This window comes from Megachile rotundata, chromosome 7 (assembly GCF_050947335.1).
Source record: "Megachile rotundata isolate GNS110a chromosome 7, iyMegRotu1, whole genome shotgun sequence".
Classification (NCBI taxonomy): Eukaryota; Metazoa; Arthropoda; class Insecta; order Hymenoptera; family Megachilidae; genus Megachile; species Megachile rotundata.
The window spans coordinates 7,694,281-7,713,855 of NC_134989.1; the positions used below are offsets into that span (position 1 = coordinate 7,694,281).

General features: G+C 33.3%; 1 protein-coding gene and 1 long non-coding RNA gene across 12 annotated transcripts in view; one reads left to right on the forward strand and one right to left on the reverse strand.

The window, feature by feature from the left end:
• LOC100880089 (EGFR adapter protein) overlaps positions 1–19,575 on the forward strand; it is a 334,753-nt gene that overhangs the window by 255,017 nt on the left and 60,161 nt on the right. The window lies entirely within an intron of this gene.
• The window catches only part of LOC143264882 (uncharacterized), a 44,748-nt gene that overhangs the window by 11,236 nt on the left and 13,937 nt on the right, over positions 1–19,575 (reverse strand). The window contains exon 1 of one of the 5 annotated variants that reach the window (XR_013038860.1): positions 18,020–18,316. The exons of the other annotated variants lie outside the window; for them this stretch is intronic. This is a non-coding gene — a long non-coding RNA (uncharacterized LOC143264882). Of the gene's footprint in view, positions 1–18,019; positions 18,317–19,575 lie in introns of those variants that run through there. 5 annotated transcript variants of the gene reach the window in all.

The window sequence follows — 19,575 nt, forward strand, 5'->3', positions numbered from 1 at the left end:
TTTTCGAAGATCGACTTTGGTCACGTATAAACAACCCTATGTACTCACGCATTCGTGCAACGTTTATTCGGCATTATTTGCAAAAGCGGAAACAGTGAATCATTATTCACAGTATCGCTGTTTAATTACAGTTGGTCATCGGTTGATTTTCTGTTTCCTCGATGGAACAAAATTTCGCGTGTGTACACACACGAACGATATGATCAACGGAAATTGCACGATATGTTTAATGTGATCAATGACTGATACGAAATTTGCGTTTAATGTATGCCTAGCAGGTAGAGGAAACGCGAAATGAATTATGTATACTAACTTGAATAATGTAATTTAAATAACAGGATATCGATACATCGAAATTACTTGTTACGGGCATTTGTAAATTGGTTTTAACCCATGATTATTAACACCAGTTAATAACGTGCATCGAAAAAATGAAGTTGCCGCCCGAAATTTTAATGCGGGATCATTACGTTAGAGCTTTGATGATACACCTTTGGTTAGGTTTTTATTTTGGTTAGGTATTTTTACGGATTTTAATTTTCTTTCGGATTTGCAATCGAGAAATGTTTTTTATAGATTTTTAGATTTGTGAGGCGACGAATTATGGGCGGCCATCTTTAAGATGTGAGGTTGCAGACATAACCTAACTTATCGATATGTTTGTGAACAACGTTGGTAATTTATAGACTTATAGAAACGTCATTGTTTTTGATCATGGTTTTTTGCCTGTATTTATTCGGATTTATTCTTTGTTTCTATTAGTATAACAAAATTTTAAATGTAGTTTTGTTCTGAAGTATTTTTACTGTAATATTGTACACGTTACACGTATGTGAAATTTTACATACTATACACTGGCAAATCTTTTTGCTATACTATTAAGTGACAATTTCTGGTTTTATGTAAAATAATCAGAAGGTTATATTGAAATTACAACTTGTGATATTTGTAATATTTATGACATTATGATGTTATGATGACGTTAATGTTGAGATACGATATTATGACATTATGACATTATGACATTATAACATTATGACATTATGACATTATAACATTATGACATTATGACATTATGACATTATGACCTTATAACATTATAACATTATAACATTATAATATTATAACATTATGACATTATGATATTATGGAATTATGGTGTGATAATATAATGCTATATTATTATGATATTACACCATTATGACATTGTGACGTTATCTTACTATTAAAACAATAAGATATTGCTGTATTTTAATATCATATGTTACTGTAACATTATAACATTATACTACAGTGATATAATGACATTCTGATATTACAATATTATGTTAAATGATCTGTTATGTTAAATTATACAATATTAAGTCAAATTTAATTTTAAATGGTTCAATGTCAAATTCATTTACTCTACATTATTTAACTATACTACTAACACTATTTAACATTAAATTTCAATGTTAAATACATTTACCTAAAAACATTTTTATATTTTAACAAAACATTTACATTTTTACCTCATCACTCTAAAATAAGAATTTCCTCATTTTTTAATAGATATACATATTATAAAATGCTAATACTAATATTTTTTTTCCTATCATTCATAACTATCTGTCTTCTTAGTTATTTTCAAAATTAAAATCAAATGCATGGAAATAATTAAGAAGACAGATAATTATGAATGATAGGAAAAGAAATATTAGTATGCATTTTATAATATGTACATCTATTCAAAAATGAGGAAATTCTTATTTTAGAATGATGAGGTAAAAATGTTGAAGTTTTGTTAAAATATAAAATTTGTGTTTACAGGTAAATGTATTTAAATGTATTCAAACATTTTTTTTCAAAATTAAAACCAAATGCACAAAAATTGAATATACAGGATTTTTTTCTAATGTTTGACAAGCAATAAATCATTCGTTGCATTTTTAAAGAACGTGATATCGGCACACCGTGCAATTAGGTTATACCGCAAGGATTCATCAGTAGAATTAATGACGGTTGGATATTGAAATTCCATGGGACCACAGAATCAGCTATGCTCTGACAACCTCAGGATCGTGTGTCCTCTAACTTCAATCCATTGGAATTTAGGTATCGCGACAGCTAAGCTTTGAGGTATTACGGGTGACATTACGCGAATTCAGAAAATATTTTTCATTGTTATACTTCGGTAGTGAACAATAATAACGTTATGGAACTAGCAAGACTATTTGTAGTATATTCAAGACTTTTTAATTGAATTGATTGAAAAAAGATCTGGAAGATATTGATTAAATTTTAGGGTCAAAGATGCAATATCCTTTGCAGTAAATGGATTTTCAAAAATTATTTTAAGTTTATGCAGAATCACTGCAATTTGATTGTGAAGAACAATACTTTTCAGACGAAATCAGAGATTCAAAAATATTTTAATTTCATAGTATTCAAATTTTAAAGTAGCTGGAAATTTGGATTTGCGCATTTCTAAATTCCCAATTCTCAAACCCCTAAATTGGCAAATTCGAAATTCTCAAGTACCCAAATTCTTAAAACACCAAATTCTCAAAGCCCTAAATGTCAAACTTTCAAATCTTCAAATCTTCAAATCGCCAAATCTCAAAATTCTCAAACACTCAAATTGTCAAACTCCAAATTCTTAAGTTCTTAAATTCTCCAATACGTAAATTCTCAAACCTCCAAATTATAAAGCACTAAGTTCCCAAATCCTCAAATCTACAAATCCCCAAATTCTCAAATACCTAAATTCTCAAACACCCAAATTGTCAAACTCCAAATTCTCCAACCCCCAAATTATCGAACTCTAAGTTCCCAAATCTCCAGATTCCTCAAATCCCCAAATTTCCAAATTCCCAAGTTTCTTAAATTCCTCAAATCCCCAAATTCCCAAATTCTCAAATTCCCAAATTCCCAAATTCCCAAATTCCCAAATATCCAAATTCCCAAATATCCAAATTCCCAAATATCCAAATTCCCAAATATCCAAATTCCCAAATATCCAAATTCCCAAATATCCAAATTCCCAAATATCCAAATTCCCAAATATCCAAATTCCCAAATCTCCAAATTCCCAAATATCCAAATTCCCAAATTTTCAAATTCCCAAATTCCCAAATTCCCAAATTCCTCAAATCCCCGAATCCCCAATTTCCTAAATATCCAAATTCTCAAATATCTAATTTCTCAAACCCCCAAATTGCCCACTTCTGAATTTCTAAAATTCCTACATTTCCCAACCAGCGCTCCACAAACCACAAAATCCGTCATTTTCCCCAAAAAAACCTAACTTGTCACCAGATCCATCATAAACCCAATGAATCACCCTTATCATAAACCCGATAAAGTGTACTCCTAATTTTCTAACATTGTTTATTTGAAACCGATGAAAAAGTGACTCACATCAGATACACATGTACAGTATGTATACGTCCATTGACTTTCTATGAGTATCAATTATTCAGTTCAGTATTCCCTTGAATAATTCATCGACATTTTAAAGTTATAAGTTCAGTTTGAACGGCGTTCGTAACCCGTTTACCTTCGCTCGAATACACGTGCGTCATGCACGTATGTTCTTTACTTTGTTTCTCTCACAGTGAAAAGAAACTCTTCCTGTTCACCTGCTCGTCCTTCTTGTTTCTTTTAATATATGCATCCTGCACGCTAAGTGTCGTCTAATGGAAAATAGAGTAACCAAGAATGCACAAATTGAAACGTTCGAGTGAAACGAGAAATTTTAATAAAGCAATTGTGTCTTCGCAAATTTTAATATTTGCAAGTTTGAGATATTTGCGGATCTACTAAATTATTGTGAAATATAACATTACTGACTGTGAATTAGTATTACAGTAAATATTACTGACTATGGATATACTATTATAAATAAATAAAAGAACAAAGAGATGTATGGAATTATTTTTCTATTACGTCGTTTGTGGATGAAAGACAAAATGACCGCTTCAACGTCCTCTGTGATATTTGCGAATCTACTAAATTATTGTGTAATATAACATTACTGACTGTGAATTAGTATTACAGTAAATATTACTGACTATGGATATACTACTATAAATAAATAAAAGAACAAAGAGATGTATGCAATTATTTTTCTATTACGTCGTTTGTGGATGAAAGACAAAATGACCGCTTCAACGTCCTCTGTGATATTTGCGAATCTACTAAATTATTGTGTAATATAACATTACTGACTGTGAATTAGTATTACAGTAAATATTACTGACTATGGATATACTATTATAAATAAACAAAAGAACAAAAAGATATATGGAATTATTTTTCTATTACGTCGTTTGTGGATGGAAGACAAAATGGCCGCTTCAGCGTCCTCTGTGAAGTTAAATTGAAGTTGCGTTGTTCTTTATTTTAGTACTACAAAATGTCTAACAAACATCTACTTGCTTTAAATAATAAATAGTGATTATAATATTAGTAGCAAATTTTATTAATTTTTGTCTTCACGAATTCTTAATGAAAACACACGTTTGTTATATTTTCATATATTGTGAAAGATATTAAAATGGCTACTGTTGCAGATGACACTGAAAGAGTTTCGGTATTGTAATAAATATTAATTTTTATGTATGATAATACTGAAAGTATTTCAATATGTAATAACCACAATTTTTAATTTTTAATATAAACTTTTGTAATCCAAATATTGTAAGTCATAAGTAAATATCCATCACTAAGTGAATATCGATGTATTCCACGAAGAGAAAATCAATATTGAGTTTGTCAGAGAAAATCATTATTGATGTTGTCAAAGAAAATCAGTATTAATTTTGTCAGAGAAAATCTTTATTAATTTTGATTTTGTCAAAGAAAATCATTATTCATTTTGTCAGAAAAAATCAGTATTGATTTTGTCACAGAAAATCATTATTAATTTTATCAGAGAAAATCTTTATTAATTTTGTCACAGAAAATCAGTATTAATTTTGCTGGGAAAATCATTATTGATTTTGTCAAAGAAAATCATTATTGATTTTGTCAAAGAAAATCATTATTGATTTTGTCAGAGAAAATCAGTATTTATTTTGTCAGAGAAAATCATTATTGATTTTATCACAGAAAATCATTATTAATTTTGTCAGAGAAAATCTTTATTGATTTTGTCAGAGAAAATCAATATTTGCACTATTGATTTTGCGTACAAACCAGTATCAATACAATAGAAAGTTATAAGACAATATCGACAGTTTCACTCACAAAAGATTCGCTTAACAAATCGTTCGAATTGAGAAATTGTAACCTTATTCGAAACGAAGATAATAATACACCATCCTCGGTGTACAGTTATCTCTGACGGGAACTTATATTCTTCTTTTCATAACAGTCCCGCAAATCACGCTGTAGGGAGTATGTTAAGAACGGGGCTGGTGTGTATCGCGATTTTAATCGTAATGATTTTTAGTCACAAGGAGTAAAATATGTAACCAATCTTGGCCACGTGCAATGACGTTTGCGTTTGCTGGTCGTTACAAAATGGTCGCGTGTTACGTACTTTCTGAGAAACAATTAGTTAACTATTATCAAAAGAAATAAAATACAAAAGAAATACAACACAGAAAGAATAAAATTATGTGTTGTATATTTTATAACACGTTATGTATATTAGTGCACAAGTGTTATAAAGTGTTTATCTACATGCAATATTAAAAACAGGGGAAGACTATAAATTATGTGAGGAATTATTACAGTTGAGATATTCTAAGATAATTGGAAACTTGTTTAAGACACTTCTATAGATTTATATATTTATTATACAATGAACTTGTATATATTTATTATACAATAAATTTGTATATTTTTATTACATTAATTATCATTTATAACAGTTGTTTGGGCCAATGATCATAGCAGTCGACGCCCTTATAAAATCAATCAATCAATCAATAATAGTTGTCATTGATTGATTACGAGAGAATTAGGTAGTGCTTGTAACTAATACATTATACCAAATATTTTACAAATGTTAGATTAGTTATTTTAATATTACTAGATTAGTGTTCAAGTGCTTATAAGTCAAAGTCTGCAAAATATAATAAATCCTTTAATTTCAGAATTAGCTTGTTTATGTTTACTTTTCAGACCTTGATATGCTTTAAATTGCTTTAACATTCACAGACTAATTATTACATTAAAAGAATACATAAAGTCTCAATAAAATAATCAAACTACACAACCCTTACTATGTCGAGTCAATCAAATTTCTTACACCATATAATTCAGATAAAAAATTAATTAATAATTAAAGTCCAAAATTCAAATAAATAAATTTGTTGAATTCATATATTTATTTGTTACCTTCAAGTATAAATAAAAAATGTCTACTCCACTCTTTACAATCACAATTTTATTAAAACCCTCTCTAAGACCACTCTTAAAAAGTCGGTAAACAAAAGATTAAGAAACGCAAAGAGTAAATTATAAAGAAAAGAAATCTCTTTAGTATAACAATTAGACCGTAGTTCCACGTATTACTTTAATTATGGAAAAATGCCGGAGAGGGTTAAAGCGTAGCGATTCCAGTAATGATTTAATTGCCATTGAAATAGAAGTCTGGCCAGCGTTCCAATTACACGAACAATCGTATTCGAGGAACCTTACTATTAACCGGTAATGTGCCTGCAAGTACATGCTAATGGAAGCGAAAATGGCATTTGGTATCGTTAACAATAACAGTATCCAGCTTATAATCTATGCGGCGGAACATTATCGTTTGGCAGGAATCGGGGAATAGCAAGTAGAGCGAACATGCAAATTGTCGAGTCGGTGCTAAGCGTCGAGACGCCCTTGAATCCGGTGTTAAAACCTTCCGAGTTGTGGCCAAACTGTTGTAATCAAGGGAGTACTTTTTAAAAATATGCAGAAGGCTTTACTTAGTTTGACGATGTTATGCTGGATACTTTTATGAGGTTTATTTTGACAAAGTTGAATTTTATGTGAATAGTATATGTTGAGAGACGGATCCCATTTTTGGAATAGAAAAAGTTTTATAAATTTAAATTTTTTAATTTCTCAATTTTTTAAATAGAGAGTAGTGTATTTGACATGGTCGAAATGATTGAATATGAATTTTACAATTTTTAGATTTGTAGATTTTCAAATTTTTGAGTTTTTAAATTTGCAAGAATTCAAGCCTATAAGTGGTGAAATCTTCAAACTACTAAATGTTTGATTCAAAGGATCTAAATCTGTAAGTCTCTAAATTGCACAGATTCCAAATTTACAGATTCTGAAATCTTCAAAGTAAATCTTTCATTCAATGCCTCGAAATCTCTAAATCTTCTCCAAGTCTCTAAGTCCCCAAATCTTCAAATCTCCACACCTACAAGTTTCAACTCCCCAACTTTCCATATCTTCAAATTTTCAAAATCCCCAAGTTTTCAAATCTCCAAATCCTCAAATCTTCAAATTCTCAACTCTCCAATTCTCCATCTCTCCAACTCACCAACTCTCCAACTCTCCATCTTCCAAAATCTCCAAATTTCTCCAAATTCCCAATCCCAAATCTCCAACTCTTCAACTCTCCAACTTTCAAAATCTCCAAATTTCCCCAAATCCCAAATCTCCAAATCTCCAAATCTCCATATCCCCAAATCCTCCAATCCCCAAATTTCCAAATTCCCAAGCTGCCAATGTCCCAAATCCGCAAATCCCCAAATCCCCCAATCCCCAAATTCCCAAATCCCCAAATTGCCAAAGTCCCAAATCCCCTAATCCCTAAATTTCCAAATCTCCAAATCCCCATATCCCCAAATTTCCAAATCCCCAAATTCCCAAATCTCCAAATTCCCAAATCTCCAAATTCCCAAATCTCCAAATTCCCAAATCCCCAAATTCCCAAATCCCCAAATTGCCAAAGTCCCAAATTGCCAAAGTCCCAAATCCCCAAATCCCCTAATCCCCAAATTCCCAAATCTCCAAACCTCCAAATCCCCATATCCCCACATTCCCAAATCCCCAAATTCCCAAATTCCCAAATCTCCAAATTCCCAAATCCCCAAATTGCCAAAGTCCCAAATCCCCAAATCCCCAAATCCCCAAATCCCCAAATCCCCAAATCCCCAAATCCGCAATTCCTCACCCTCCCAAATCCCCAACTTCCCAAACTCCCAAATTTCTCTCTTCCACATATCCTCAAACCCCACTAAACCCCCGATCTCCAAATTACCAAATTCGCAGCCATCAAAACGTTCAACACATGAAACTCCACTTTCCAAATTCTCGAGTTACCAACTTTCGTCAGGCAAATTGGCGAGCTGGTGTTAAGCGTCAAGACGCCCTTGAATCCGGCGCTAAGACCTTCCGATTAATTCGTTCCCGACGTTTGTCCTTTCTCAGCATCCCCAGAGGCAGAGTCGCTGCTCTTACACGCTGCCGCTCGCCACTCGCGAGTTTCACGAACGACGGCGTCCTTAATTCACCGGAAGGTGTTTAAAGTTTAATCCGAAGAGTGCCATTAGGATTGACTAAACGCCCGTCGCAGACCAAGCGTAAAGTTCCGAGTGCAAAGTCTACTATAACCCCGCCTCTTGAGGCTCTCGTCCAAACGGAGTTGTTTCTACCGTTCTTACTAACTCCCGAAGAAAAAGAATCTTCTCTTCTCCTATCAACGGGCATCGAAGCCGTAGGCAGACAGCGAAATCTTTCAGATAACAGGAAGACGCTTTTAGGACATGCCCTGCAGCGGAGACGGAAGCTCCACATGTTCAGATCGAACTTGCAACTGGCATTGTACAGTCGACAACAACTCTACTTGCTCTGTGTGGAATTTTGCAAGTAGTACATCGTGGATATTTATAATAGATATGGACAATTTATTTAAGCAAAATATTTGAACTTCGTTCATACTTCTAACTTAGCACCAATGTTAACCCAACACTTCCAATTACATTTCAGTAAATAACATTTTTCTGTTCTGACCAAGTTCCTCTATGTGGAATTTTGCAAGTAGTACATCGTGGATATTTATAATAGATATGGACAATTTATTTAAGCAAAATATTTGAACTTCGTTCATACTTCTAACTTAGCACCAATGTTAACCCAACACTTCCAATTACATTTCAGTAAATAACATTTTTTTGTTCTGACCAAGTTCCTCTATGTGGAATTTTGCAAGTAGTACATCGTGGATATTTATAATAGGTATGGACAATTTATTTAAACAAAATATTTGAACTTCGTTTATACTTCTAACTTAGCACCAATGTTAACCCAACATTTCCAATTACATTTCAGTAAATAACATTTTTCTGTTCTGACCAATTTCCTCTATGTGGAATTTTGCAAGTAGTACATCGTGGATATTTATAATAGATATGGACAATTTATTTAAACAAAATATTTGAACTTCGTTCATACTTCTAACTTAGCACCAATGTTAACCCAACACTTCCAATTACATTTCAGTAAATAACATTTTTCTGTTCTGACCAAGTTCCTCTATGTGAAATTTTGCAAGTAGTACATCGTGGATATTTATAATAGATATGGACAATTTATTTAAGCAAAATATTTGAACTTCGTTTATACTTCTAACTTAGCACCAATGTTAACCCAACACTTCCAATTACATTTCAGTAAATAACATTTTTTTGTTCTGACCAAGTTCCTATATGTGGAATTTTGCAAGTAGTACATCGTGGATATTTATAATAGATATGGACAATTTATTTAAGCAAAATATTTGAACTTCGTTCATACTTTTAACTTAGCACCAATGTTAACCCAACATTTCCAATTACATTTCAGTAAATAACATTTTTTTGTTCTGACCAAGTTCCTCTATGTGGAATTTTGCAAGTAGTACATCGTGGATATTTATAATAGATATGGACAATTTATTTAAGCAAAATATTTGAACTTCGTTCATACTTCTAACTTAGCACCAATGTTAACCCAACACTTCCAATTACATTTCAGGAAATAACATTTTTCTGTTCTGACCAATTTTGCTATTCCAAACACGTCAGCCTCTTCAGCGCCATCCTGTGGGTTGGCTGCCGTATATTAATAATACGAATATTTGTGACGTTGTTATCATTTCCAAATGAATTTTTTCTTGTAATTTTTCGAGTTCTAATGAATTTCGGTCAGCAAATCGACTGTGCAGCACTTTGCACGTTCATTTCGTTCTCGGCACAATACGTTCTATCCAATCTGAAGATGTTATTCAACCTCCGGCAACGACAGCAACGAACTGTCTTCCACGTTTGTTGTTGCTTCAGCTTCAGACTCTCCGAAAGAGGAAAAAGCGAAACAAGGCCGTGAGTAAAAGGAGACGATCGAAGTAGCAGAGAAGGAAGAAACGTCGGGATGGAATTCAAGGTATTTTCTTGTCATCCCGAAACGACCATGCGGCCCATTGAACCTTTTATTTACTCGGCAGTCTTCGAGAGAGGAAATCTCTCGAGCGAGTCGTCAAGTAGACCGTCTTCGGTACAACTGATCGCTCGAAAACCACTCTGACAACTCTTATCGTGTGACACATTGACAGTCAAACTCCAGTGGAGTCTTTCGATTCAGAACTTCTTTTTTTTTAATGTTATCTCCTTTCAAACGGAAAATAATGCTGTTTTGATTAATCCTTTACGAGGGGTAATAAATTATTACGTTTATTCTTTCCGACTTTAGATGAATGCTGATGATATGCCTTGTGTATGAAAGTAATTAGGGAAAGTTTAGTGGAACCTTAGGAATGCGAAGGGGAATATTTGTGAGTGGTGTAGGAATGTAGCAAATGTGGGTACAAATGTTTGGAAGAGTATTCGAAGAACTTTTGAAGGGATAGGTCTGTTGGAATTCAAGTAAAATGATATCAAACTCTTTGGGAAGTTAGAACTAGTTTTGTGGGTGGTGAGATTTTGTTGAGTTAGAACCTTGGGATTTAGAGAATTTGGGCAATTGGGAGAATTGGGGTATTTGAGGAATTTGCGGAATTTGGGGAATTTGGGAAATTTGAGATTTTGGAAGTTGGGGAATTGGGAAACTAGGAAATTCTGAAATTGGGAAATTGGAGAATTGGGAATTGGGGAATTAGGAAATTAGAGAATTGGGAAATTAGGGAATTGGGAAATTGGGGAATTGGGAAATTAGGGATTTGGGAAATTAGGGAATTGGGAAATTAGGGAATTGGAAATTAGGGAATTAGGAAATTAGAGAATTGGGAAATTAGGGAATTGGGAAATTGGGGAATTGGGAAATTAGGGATTTGGGAAATTAGGGAATTGGGAAATTAGGGAATTGGAAATTAGGGAATTGGGAAATTAAGGAATTGGGAAATTAGGGAACTGAGAAATTAGGGAATTGGGAAATTAGAGAATTGGGAAATTAGAGAATTGGGAAATTAGGGAATTGGGAAATTGGGGAATTGGGAAATTAGGGATTTGGGAAATTAGGGAATTGGGAAATTAGGGAATTGGAAATTAGGGAATTGGGAAATTAGGGAATTGGGAAATTAGGGAACTGAGAAATTAGGGAATTGGGAAATTAGAGAATTGGGAAACTAGGGAATTCTGGAATTGGGAAATTGGAGAATTGGGAATTGGGGAATTAGGAAATTAGAGAATTGGGAAATTAGGGAATTGGGAAATTGGGGAATTGGGAAATTAGGGAATTGGGAAATTAGGGAATTGGGAAATTAGGGAATTGGAAATTAGGGAATTGGGAAATTAGGGAATTGGGAAATTAGGGAACTGGGAAATTAGGGAATTGGGAAATTAGAGAATTGGGAAACTAGGGAATTCTGGAATTGGAGAAGTGAGGAATTGAGGAATTGGGGGACTGGGTGATTGGGGAATTGGGAAATTGGGAAATTAAGGAATTCTGGAAATGGGGAATTGAGGATTTGATGAATTGTGGAATTGGGGGCTTAGGGAATTGGGGAATAGGAGAATTGAGAAATTGGGGAATTTGTGAATTTGGGAATATTTTGTTAAATTCTCAAAATTCTCAAAATTCTCTAAATTCTCTAAATTCTTAAAATTCTGCAAATTCTCTAAATTCTCCAAATCCCCTAAATCCTCCAAACTTCCAACAATAAAGCAATCAATCCAAACAATAAATAAAAGCGCAACCATCGCTTCCATTCGTTTAAAAGTTTAATATTCCTTCACAGGAACGAAGTACCGGTTTAAAACTCTCACGCGAGTGCCGTGAATCAGTTTCGCCCTTCATGGTGCTCTCTTCTTTTTATTCTCGTATTAGGACTAAAATAGTTGAGGTTTGTTTCTCTCTCACGCACGGTAGCTAATACGATTTCTCATGCATTCACTGACGACTAACAGTCGTCACGGTGGATTGTTCTCCCATTTTTCAGAGCGGAAAAAGAAATCCTTGACGTGCAAAGCAGCTGCCATAGCAAACGGATATTTAAGCCCGTGACGAATCACTAGTTCAAAAACTTTCTTATTTTTCATGGCAAAATAAAATAGTGATTTTAAGAGTTCAATAAGGAAGTATATAAGTTTCTGAAGTATTAAAATAATAATGTTAAAGTAATAATTATAGTAACAGAGTTTTAAAATTTATAGTCATGTAAGGAACAGAAGGCAATAAATTGTATATTAGAGTTTAATAGTATTATTAAAATTCAAGATCAAACTCACACTGCATTTAAGAATCCCTACAAATTATAATCCCCTGATCCTCAAGCTTAAAATCCTTACATCTAACCTATTGACCCAAAAATACTCAGGTTACAACATCTATGGGTCTCTGGTTTTTAAGAAGCAGGGGTTGAAATTTTTAGATGAATAGTCGACAAATTATTGAAAGAAAAATTAAGAATACATATTAGAGAGGTTAGTTTGCAATGTTTCAAGGCAAATAATAACTAGAAATAATTTAAACTTGATTTCGAGGTATAGTTTATTTTAAATTATTTCATTATGTTACTTATGTAATTCGAAATTCAAAGATGAGTTGTGGTTAAATCATGAATTATTAATTCTTGAAGAAAAAATTTAGAAGTTACTTTACAATACTAGAGGTTAATTTGCAATGTTTCGAGGTAAATAATAACTAGGAGTAATTTAACTTGATTTCAAGGTACAGTTTATTTAAGATTAATTCATAACGCAGGTATGTACTTCGAAATTGATGAGGTGTGGTTAAAGGATGAATTATTGATTGTTGAAGGAAAAATTTAGAGGTTAGTTTCCAATATGAGAGGTTATTTTGTAATGTTTCAGGACAAATGATGACTAGAAATAATCTAAACTTGATTTCAAAGTACAATTTACCTAAAATTATTTCATAATACAAATTTTGAGTGTCAAAATTTAAAGATACGTTGTCGATGGAGGGTGACTCATTTCTGATCGAAGGAAAAATTTAGAATATTAGAGCTTAGTTTGTAGTGTTTCAAGTCTAATGATGACTAGAAATAATCTAAACTTGATTTCAGAGTACAGTCTATCTAAAATTATTTCATAATGCAAATTTTTTGTGTCAAAATTCAAAGATGAGTTGTCGATGAAGAGTGAGTCATTTCTGACCGAAGGAAAAATTTAGAATATTAGAGGTTAGTTTTTAGTGTTTCAAGTCTAATGATGACTAGAAATAATCTAAACTTCAATTCAAAGTACAGTTTACCTAAAATTATTTCATAATACAAATTTTGTACGTCAAAATTCAAAGATGAGTTGTCGATGAAGGGTGACTCATTTCTGATCGAAGGAAAAATTTAGAATATTAAAACTTAGTTTGTAGTGTTTCAAGTCTAATGATGACTAGAAATAATCTAAACTTGATTTCAAAGTACAGTCTATTTAAAATTACTCCATAATACAAATTTTATATATAGAAATTTAAACATGGATAATGAATAAAGTGTAAGTCATTGATTACCGAAAAAAAAGTTTGAATTAACAGTTAGTTTGCTAATGTTTCCAAATAAATAACAACTCGAAATAATCTAAAATTAATTTGAAAGTACATTATACCTCCTATTATTCCATAACGCTTATTACATGCCACACCTCGAACCATCTTTATTAAATTTTCGTTTAAGTCAGATAAGTACACGTATATCGCGCTGAAACGTAACAGAAAGTTCTTCCGCGTATTAAATGCCTTCCGTATTCCACGATAGGAGATAGAGCTGCGGTTTTTGTGGTTTTGCTCAATGTCAAAGGTACGCGATAACGGTGTAATCTTCTCTAAGCTTTCATAGCGGTCGTTTGCCAATGACTGCGACATCAAATACCAACAAAACGTGAACCTATACAGTGGCAGTTGCATTTTATCAAAACTTTTATCCGCCGTGGCAAATCGCGTGCGAAACTTGAATAGCAAACCACCTGTTTCGTTCCTCTGTTTGTTCGCGATTCAATCCTTTCCAGGATATAATACTAATCGCCGTGGATGAAGCAATGTTCGCGCAGAATAAATCGCGATGATAAATCGAACTCGATTACGTTTGAAATTTCGAATCGTGTTGTTCGAGTGACTACAATAGGGAAGAAAATTATATTCGATGAACGGAGTAATGGTGTATGTACTCGTCGCGTTTATTGTAATGCTCGAATACAATATGTATTCATTATTCCTATTTAGACGTGATAAATTGCGTAACGTACGGGGAAATATCAATCCGCCGGTATTCAATCGCACGAGTGTTTCTGTGTACCTCGTATTTCAGATCAGTGACGGGCAACTGTGCCCACGAGGGCGCGGTGCAGGGACGTGATGGCGGGGGACATCTCGTGGGCACTGGGGGAGATTTTTCGAGCTGTGAATTTGGGAATTTGGGGTATCTTGAGTTTTCGTATCGCTGCACTTTCCAATTTGTTAATTTTTATAAATGTCAAATTTCGAAAACTTCGTGTCCTGCATTTTTAGGTTTCTAGATTTCTATAATATATTTTTTAATTTAGAATTTTCCAATGTACTGACTTACCAAATTTCCAAATTTCCAAAAATCCAAAATTCGAAAATTTCAAATTTCCAAATTCCCAAAATTCCAAAATTGCAGAATTCCACAATTCCTGAATTCCAAAATTGCCGAATTCCACAATTCCCGAATTCCAAAATTGCCGAATTCCAGAATTCCCGAATTCCACAATTACCGAATTCCACAATTACCGAATTCCACAATTACCGAATTCCAAAATTCCCGAATTCCGCAATTACCGAATTCCAAAATTCCAGAATTCCAGAATTCCCGAATTCCAAAATTCCCGAATTCCAAAATTGCCGAGTTCCAAAATTCTCGAATTCCAGAATTCCCGAATTCCACAATTACCGAATTCCAGAATTCCCGGATTCCAAGATTGCCGAATTCCAAATTTCCCGAATTCCAAAATTACCGAATTCCAAATTTCCCGAATTCCAAAATTGCCGAATTCCAAATTTCCCGAATTCCAAATTTCCCGAATTCCAAAATTGCCGAATTCCAAAATTCCCGAATTCCACAATTACCGAATTTCAAAATTCCCGAATTCCACAATTACCGAATTTCAAAATTGCCTAATTCCCGAGTTCCACAATTACCGAATTCCAGAATTCCCAAATTCCAAAATTGCCGAATTCCAAAATTGCCGAATTCCCAAATTCCCAAATTCCCAAATATTCAAATTTCCAAAATCCTAAAGTCCCAAATTCCCCAATCCCCATATTTCCAAATACCAAAATTCCCTAAATTTGAAAATTTGCAACCTTAATTTTGGAATTTTTAACTTTCTCAATATCCCAAAAAAATATAGAATTATTAAGTTAAAGAAATTGAGAAGAAATTAACACTAATTTACCCCATTTTGTCTATCTTTCATCGAAGATACTATTTCGATATGATTAAATAATCAGCATAAAACTATATTGTTTTTAATATTCCATAATGGAAATACCGTGAGTACATTTCCGAATGAGTACGCAATTGATACGAAACTCAGTGTGCTCATAACTTGAGAGTAAATAATGTTGAAACCTTCCATAATCAAGAATATAAGAAATAGAAAGATAACCCATTGTTTTTATGTAGAACTATATCTCACAGCAAGCTACTCACATTAAGTAAAACGAAAAATTGTCCATTTAAAAATATTGACTAATTAATTTCCATATATTAAATAGAACCATTTTCTTCAATATTTCATTATCTTCTCTTCAATAACCATTATCTTCTCTTTGATATATAATTAGTAAATAAAATATAAATGGTGAATGAAATAAACAAATAAAATATAAAGTGTTTATCAAAATTAGTGAAGTGTAATATGTTTAATAACTATAACAAAAAATGAATCATTATCATGAACAAAATATATATAATACAAGATATTTAGTGGCTGTTATTGTTATTTTCCTTCAATGAATTCATTAATTCTTGACTGAAAAGTATTAGTTAATTTTATCCTTCTTGTAAAACGTATGCCACTTTGATATAAGATAAGAGCCACCATTTTGTTACCCCATCATTTGAGAAGTGCTGTTCTGAAGTCTTAATATAGAGCACTCTATTTAAATCATCCTACGTAAATAATTATAACTTGCAGCTCATGGGACTTTAATAATACAGGATGGTATATTAGTCACGACTGCGTTAAAGGAATTAATGTTTTTAATAAAATTATGTAGATTCAGTAATTTTAGATTTTTAATTTTTTAGATTTAGAAATTTTCTGGTCTCGAGTTTTCTAGATTCCAACATTACTAGGGCATCAATTTTATAGATTTAAGAATTTCTGGTTCTCTAGTTACTTAGATCACTATATTCCAAAGTCTCAAATTCCCTAGCACAAAAGAGCCTAGATCTAAAAATTCATGGATCAATCAATTTTCAAATTAATCAATTGATGGATTTTCCATTATGAAAATAAGTCCCTAGATCTTCTATTATCTAATTATCTAAATTCCTAATTACATAGATAACAAACTCTTTAGATTCTAAATTACATAGGTTCAAAAATTCCTAAATCTCCAGTTACTTAGATCTTTAAATTTAATTCGTTACTCATTACATTTTCAACAATTTTAACTATCTCCCATTTTATTTGAATACATATACCATCAAATCTTAAGATCCTCAATCTAACCTCAAAACTTTAAGTTTGAATACCCATGGATCATTCCCCAGATGACATAATCCCTATATTTCAAACTATTTATACACTTACAGCTTCAAAAATCAGTAGACCTCTAATTTCCTAGATACAAACTTAAGACATCAATTACCTAAATCTCTAAATCTCAACATCACCAAATTCCAAGGTCCTCAAATCTCCTAACCTAAAATCTCTAAATTTGAAAACTCATAAGACAATTCCCCAAGTGAAATAATCCCTATATTCCCAACTACCCATATTCAAAAATCAGTAGATATCCTAATGTCCTAAATACAAAACTCACTGAATCCTTATCTAAATCACTAAATCTTAACATCGCTAAATTCCAAGGTCCTCAAATCTCCTAACCTAAAATCTCAAAATTTGAAAACTCATAGGTCAATCCCCCAAGTGAAATAATCCCCATATTCCCAACTACCCATATTCAAAAATCAGTAGTTATCCTAATGTCCTAAATACAAAACTCACTGAATCCTTATCTAAATCACTAAATCTTAACATCGCTAAATTCCAAGGTCCTCAAATCTCCTAACCTAAAATCTCTAAATCTGAAGACTCATAGATCAATTCCCCAAGTGAAATAATCCCTATATTCCCAACTACCCATATTCAAAAATCAGTAGATATCCTAATGTCCTAAATACAAAACTCACTAAATCCTTACGTAAGTCCCTAAATCTCACCATTACCAAATCCTAACGCAAATTTAAAAATTTGATATCTCCCCAAACAAAATCTCTCTAAATCTCAGAACCTTAGAAATCTCCACACTAGAGAATGGAATGCAGAAAATTTTCTAAAATTCAACCACGTCAAAAGCCACCTTCAGCCCCAAGTATACGTGGAAATTGATGAAAGAAACGTTGTTTAAAAACTCATTCGAAAGATTACAGGAAATCGATAGAGCAGGTAAGTAGTTTTACCGTGAAACGATATCAGCCGGCGGGTAAGTACTCCAATAGTGGCCACCGTAGCCTCGGAATGAGGTTGACCTTGGCATTCTCGTACAGATAATAGTGGTACCTAGTTGGTGGCTGCGTACTCCCCTCTTTTCGATGTCGTACCCTCATTTCGCTTCTTGCTACCTCACCCCGTGGCTACATCGTCTACCAACAAATCAAACAAATCGAATAGCCACGAGTTCGCCTTGGGTGCCTTCTCGTCACGATCCTGACGAGTTTTCCTGCCGGGACGAAACTGCACGCGACACAGCCTATACTCAACGCACGTTCCTCGAAACGGACACGATCAACGATTCTCGTAAGAAGTCCCTCTGTCACGAAGAATAGTCGGAGAAATGAGTAACAGTCGGCTTTAATTTTCTTATTCCGAATGGAATCCCGGCTTCGCGCCGACAGATTGAGACGCAAAGTCGTTGAACGCTCTCCGTTGCTCGCCAACTATGAATTTCATGCACACGCTGAAGAACCGAGATTGAACTTTTTTAAATACGTAATCTCGTGTACAACGCTTCTTTCTCCTGGCAATAAACCGATGAATAACAGTAGTTACGCTGCACTTTTGTGTGGAAACTGGTACTGCTTTGTGACTTTTAGAAGTAGCCTTTTTGGGTTTCTCTTGGGCGTCTAATGAGTTTATGCACAGGATGTCACGTAATGCTACGACCGGATGGAGAGTGATTCTACTGAACACCTCGGGAATATGGGATAACATTTTTTGTTTATAAATTAGCTTGATACAAGAGATCCTTAGGAAAATATAGCGAACTGAAGGGATAAGACTCGTTTATTTTTCAGGATTTTAGGTTAAGTTCGTTGAACAGTTAACCTAATTTGGATACTTCAGATTTGATGATATATGGAATTGCAAATTTCCAAGTTTGGTACAACAGCCTGATCCTTAGAATAATATTACAAACTGGGGGAATAAGACTCATTTATTTTTCGGGATTTTAGATTAGGTTTCTTGAGCAGTTAACCTAAATTGGATACTTCAGATTTGATGATATATGAAATTGCAAATTTCCAACTCTGTAAATTTTCAGCTCTCAACTTTTCAACTTCTCAAGTCCTTAAATTTTTTAAACAATAATAATGTAAATTTACGTATCATGCACTATTTCTTTATTTTTCTAGTTAACTCTCAGTTGAAATAATATAAGAAATTTGCTCTTGAAATTTACTCTTAGTTGAAAGTAACTCAGTCCGTAAATCTAGGGTTAATGTAGGTCAAAGTGAGTTGGAAGTTAGGTGAATCTGGTAGGGCACTGAACGCGTTGAAAGTGCAGGTTGATAAGGCGTCCCTGATCATTGAGACCGTTAGGAAGAACAGAGTAGAGCGCCGCGACGCGACGGCTTGCAGGATACAAGTCACGTGGAGGCGTGCGACTATGTAAGGTATGCAGCCTCGGTCTTTTTGTAGCTTTTTATTACCCCGCTTGGTCCTCCGCTCCGACGGCCGCTACGAAAAAGACGAAGAAACCGACGGTGCACAGCGACAAAAAGTAACATCCTCATCC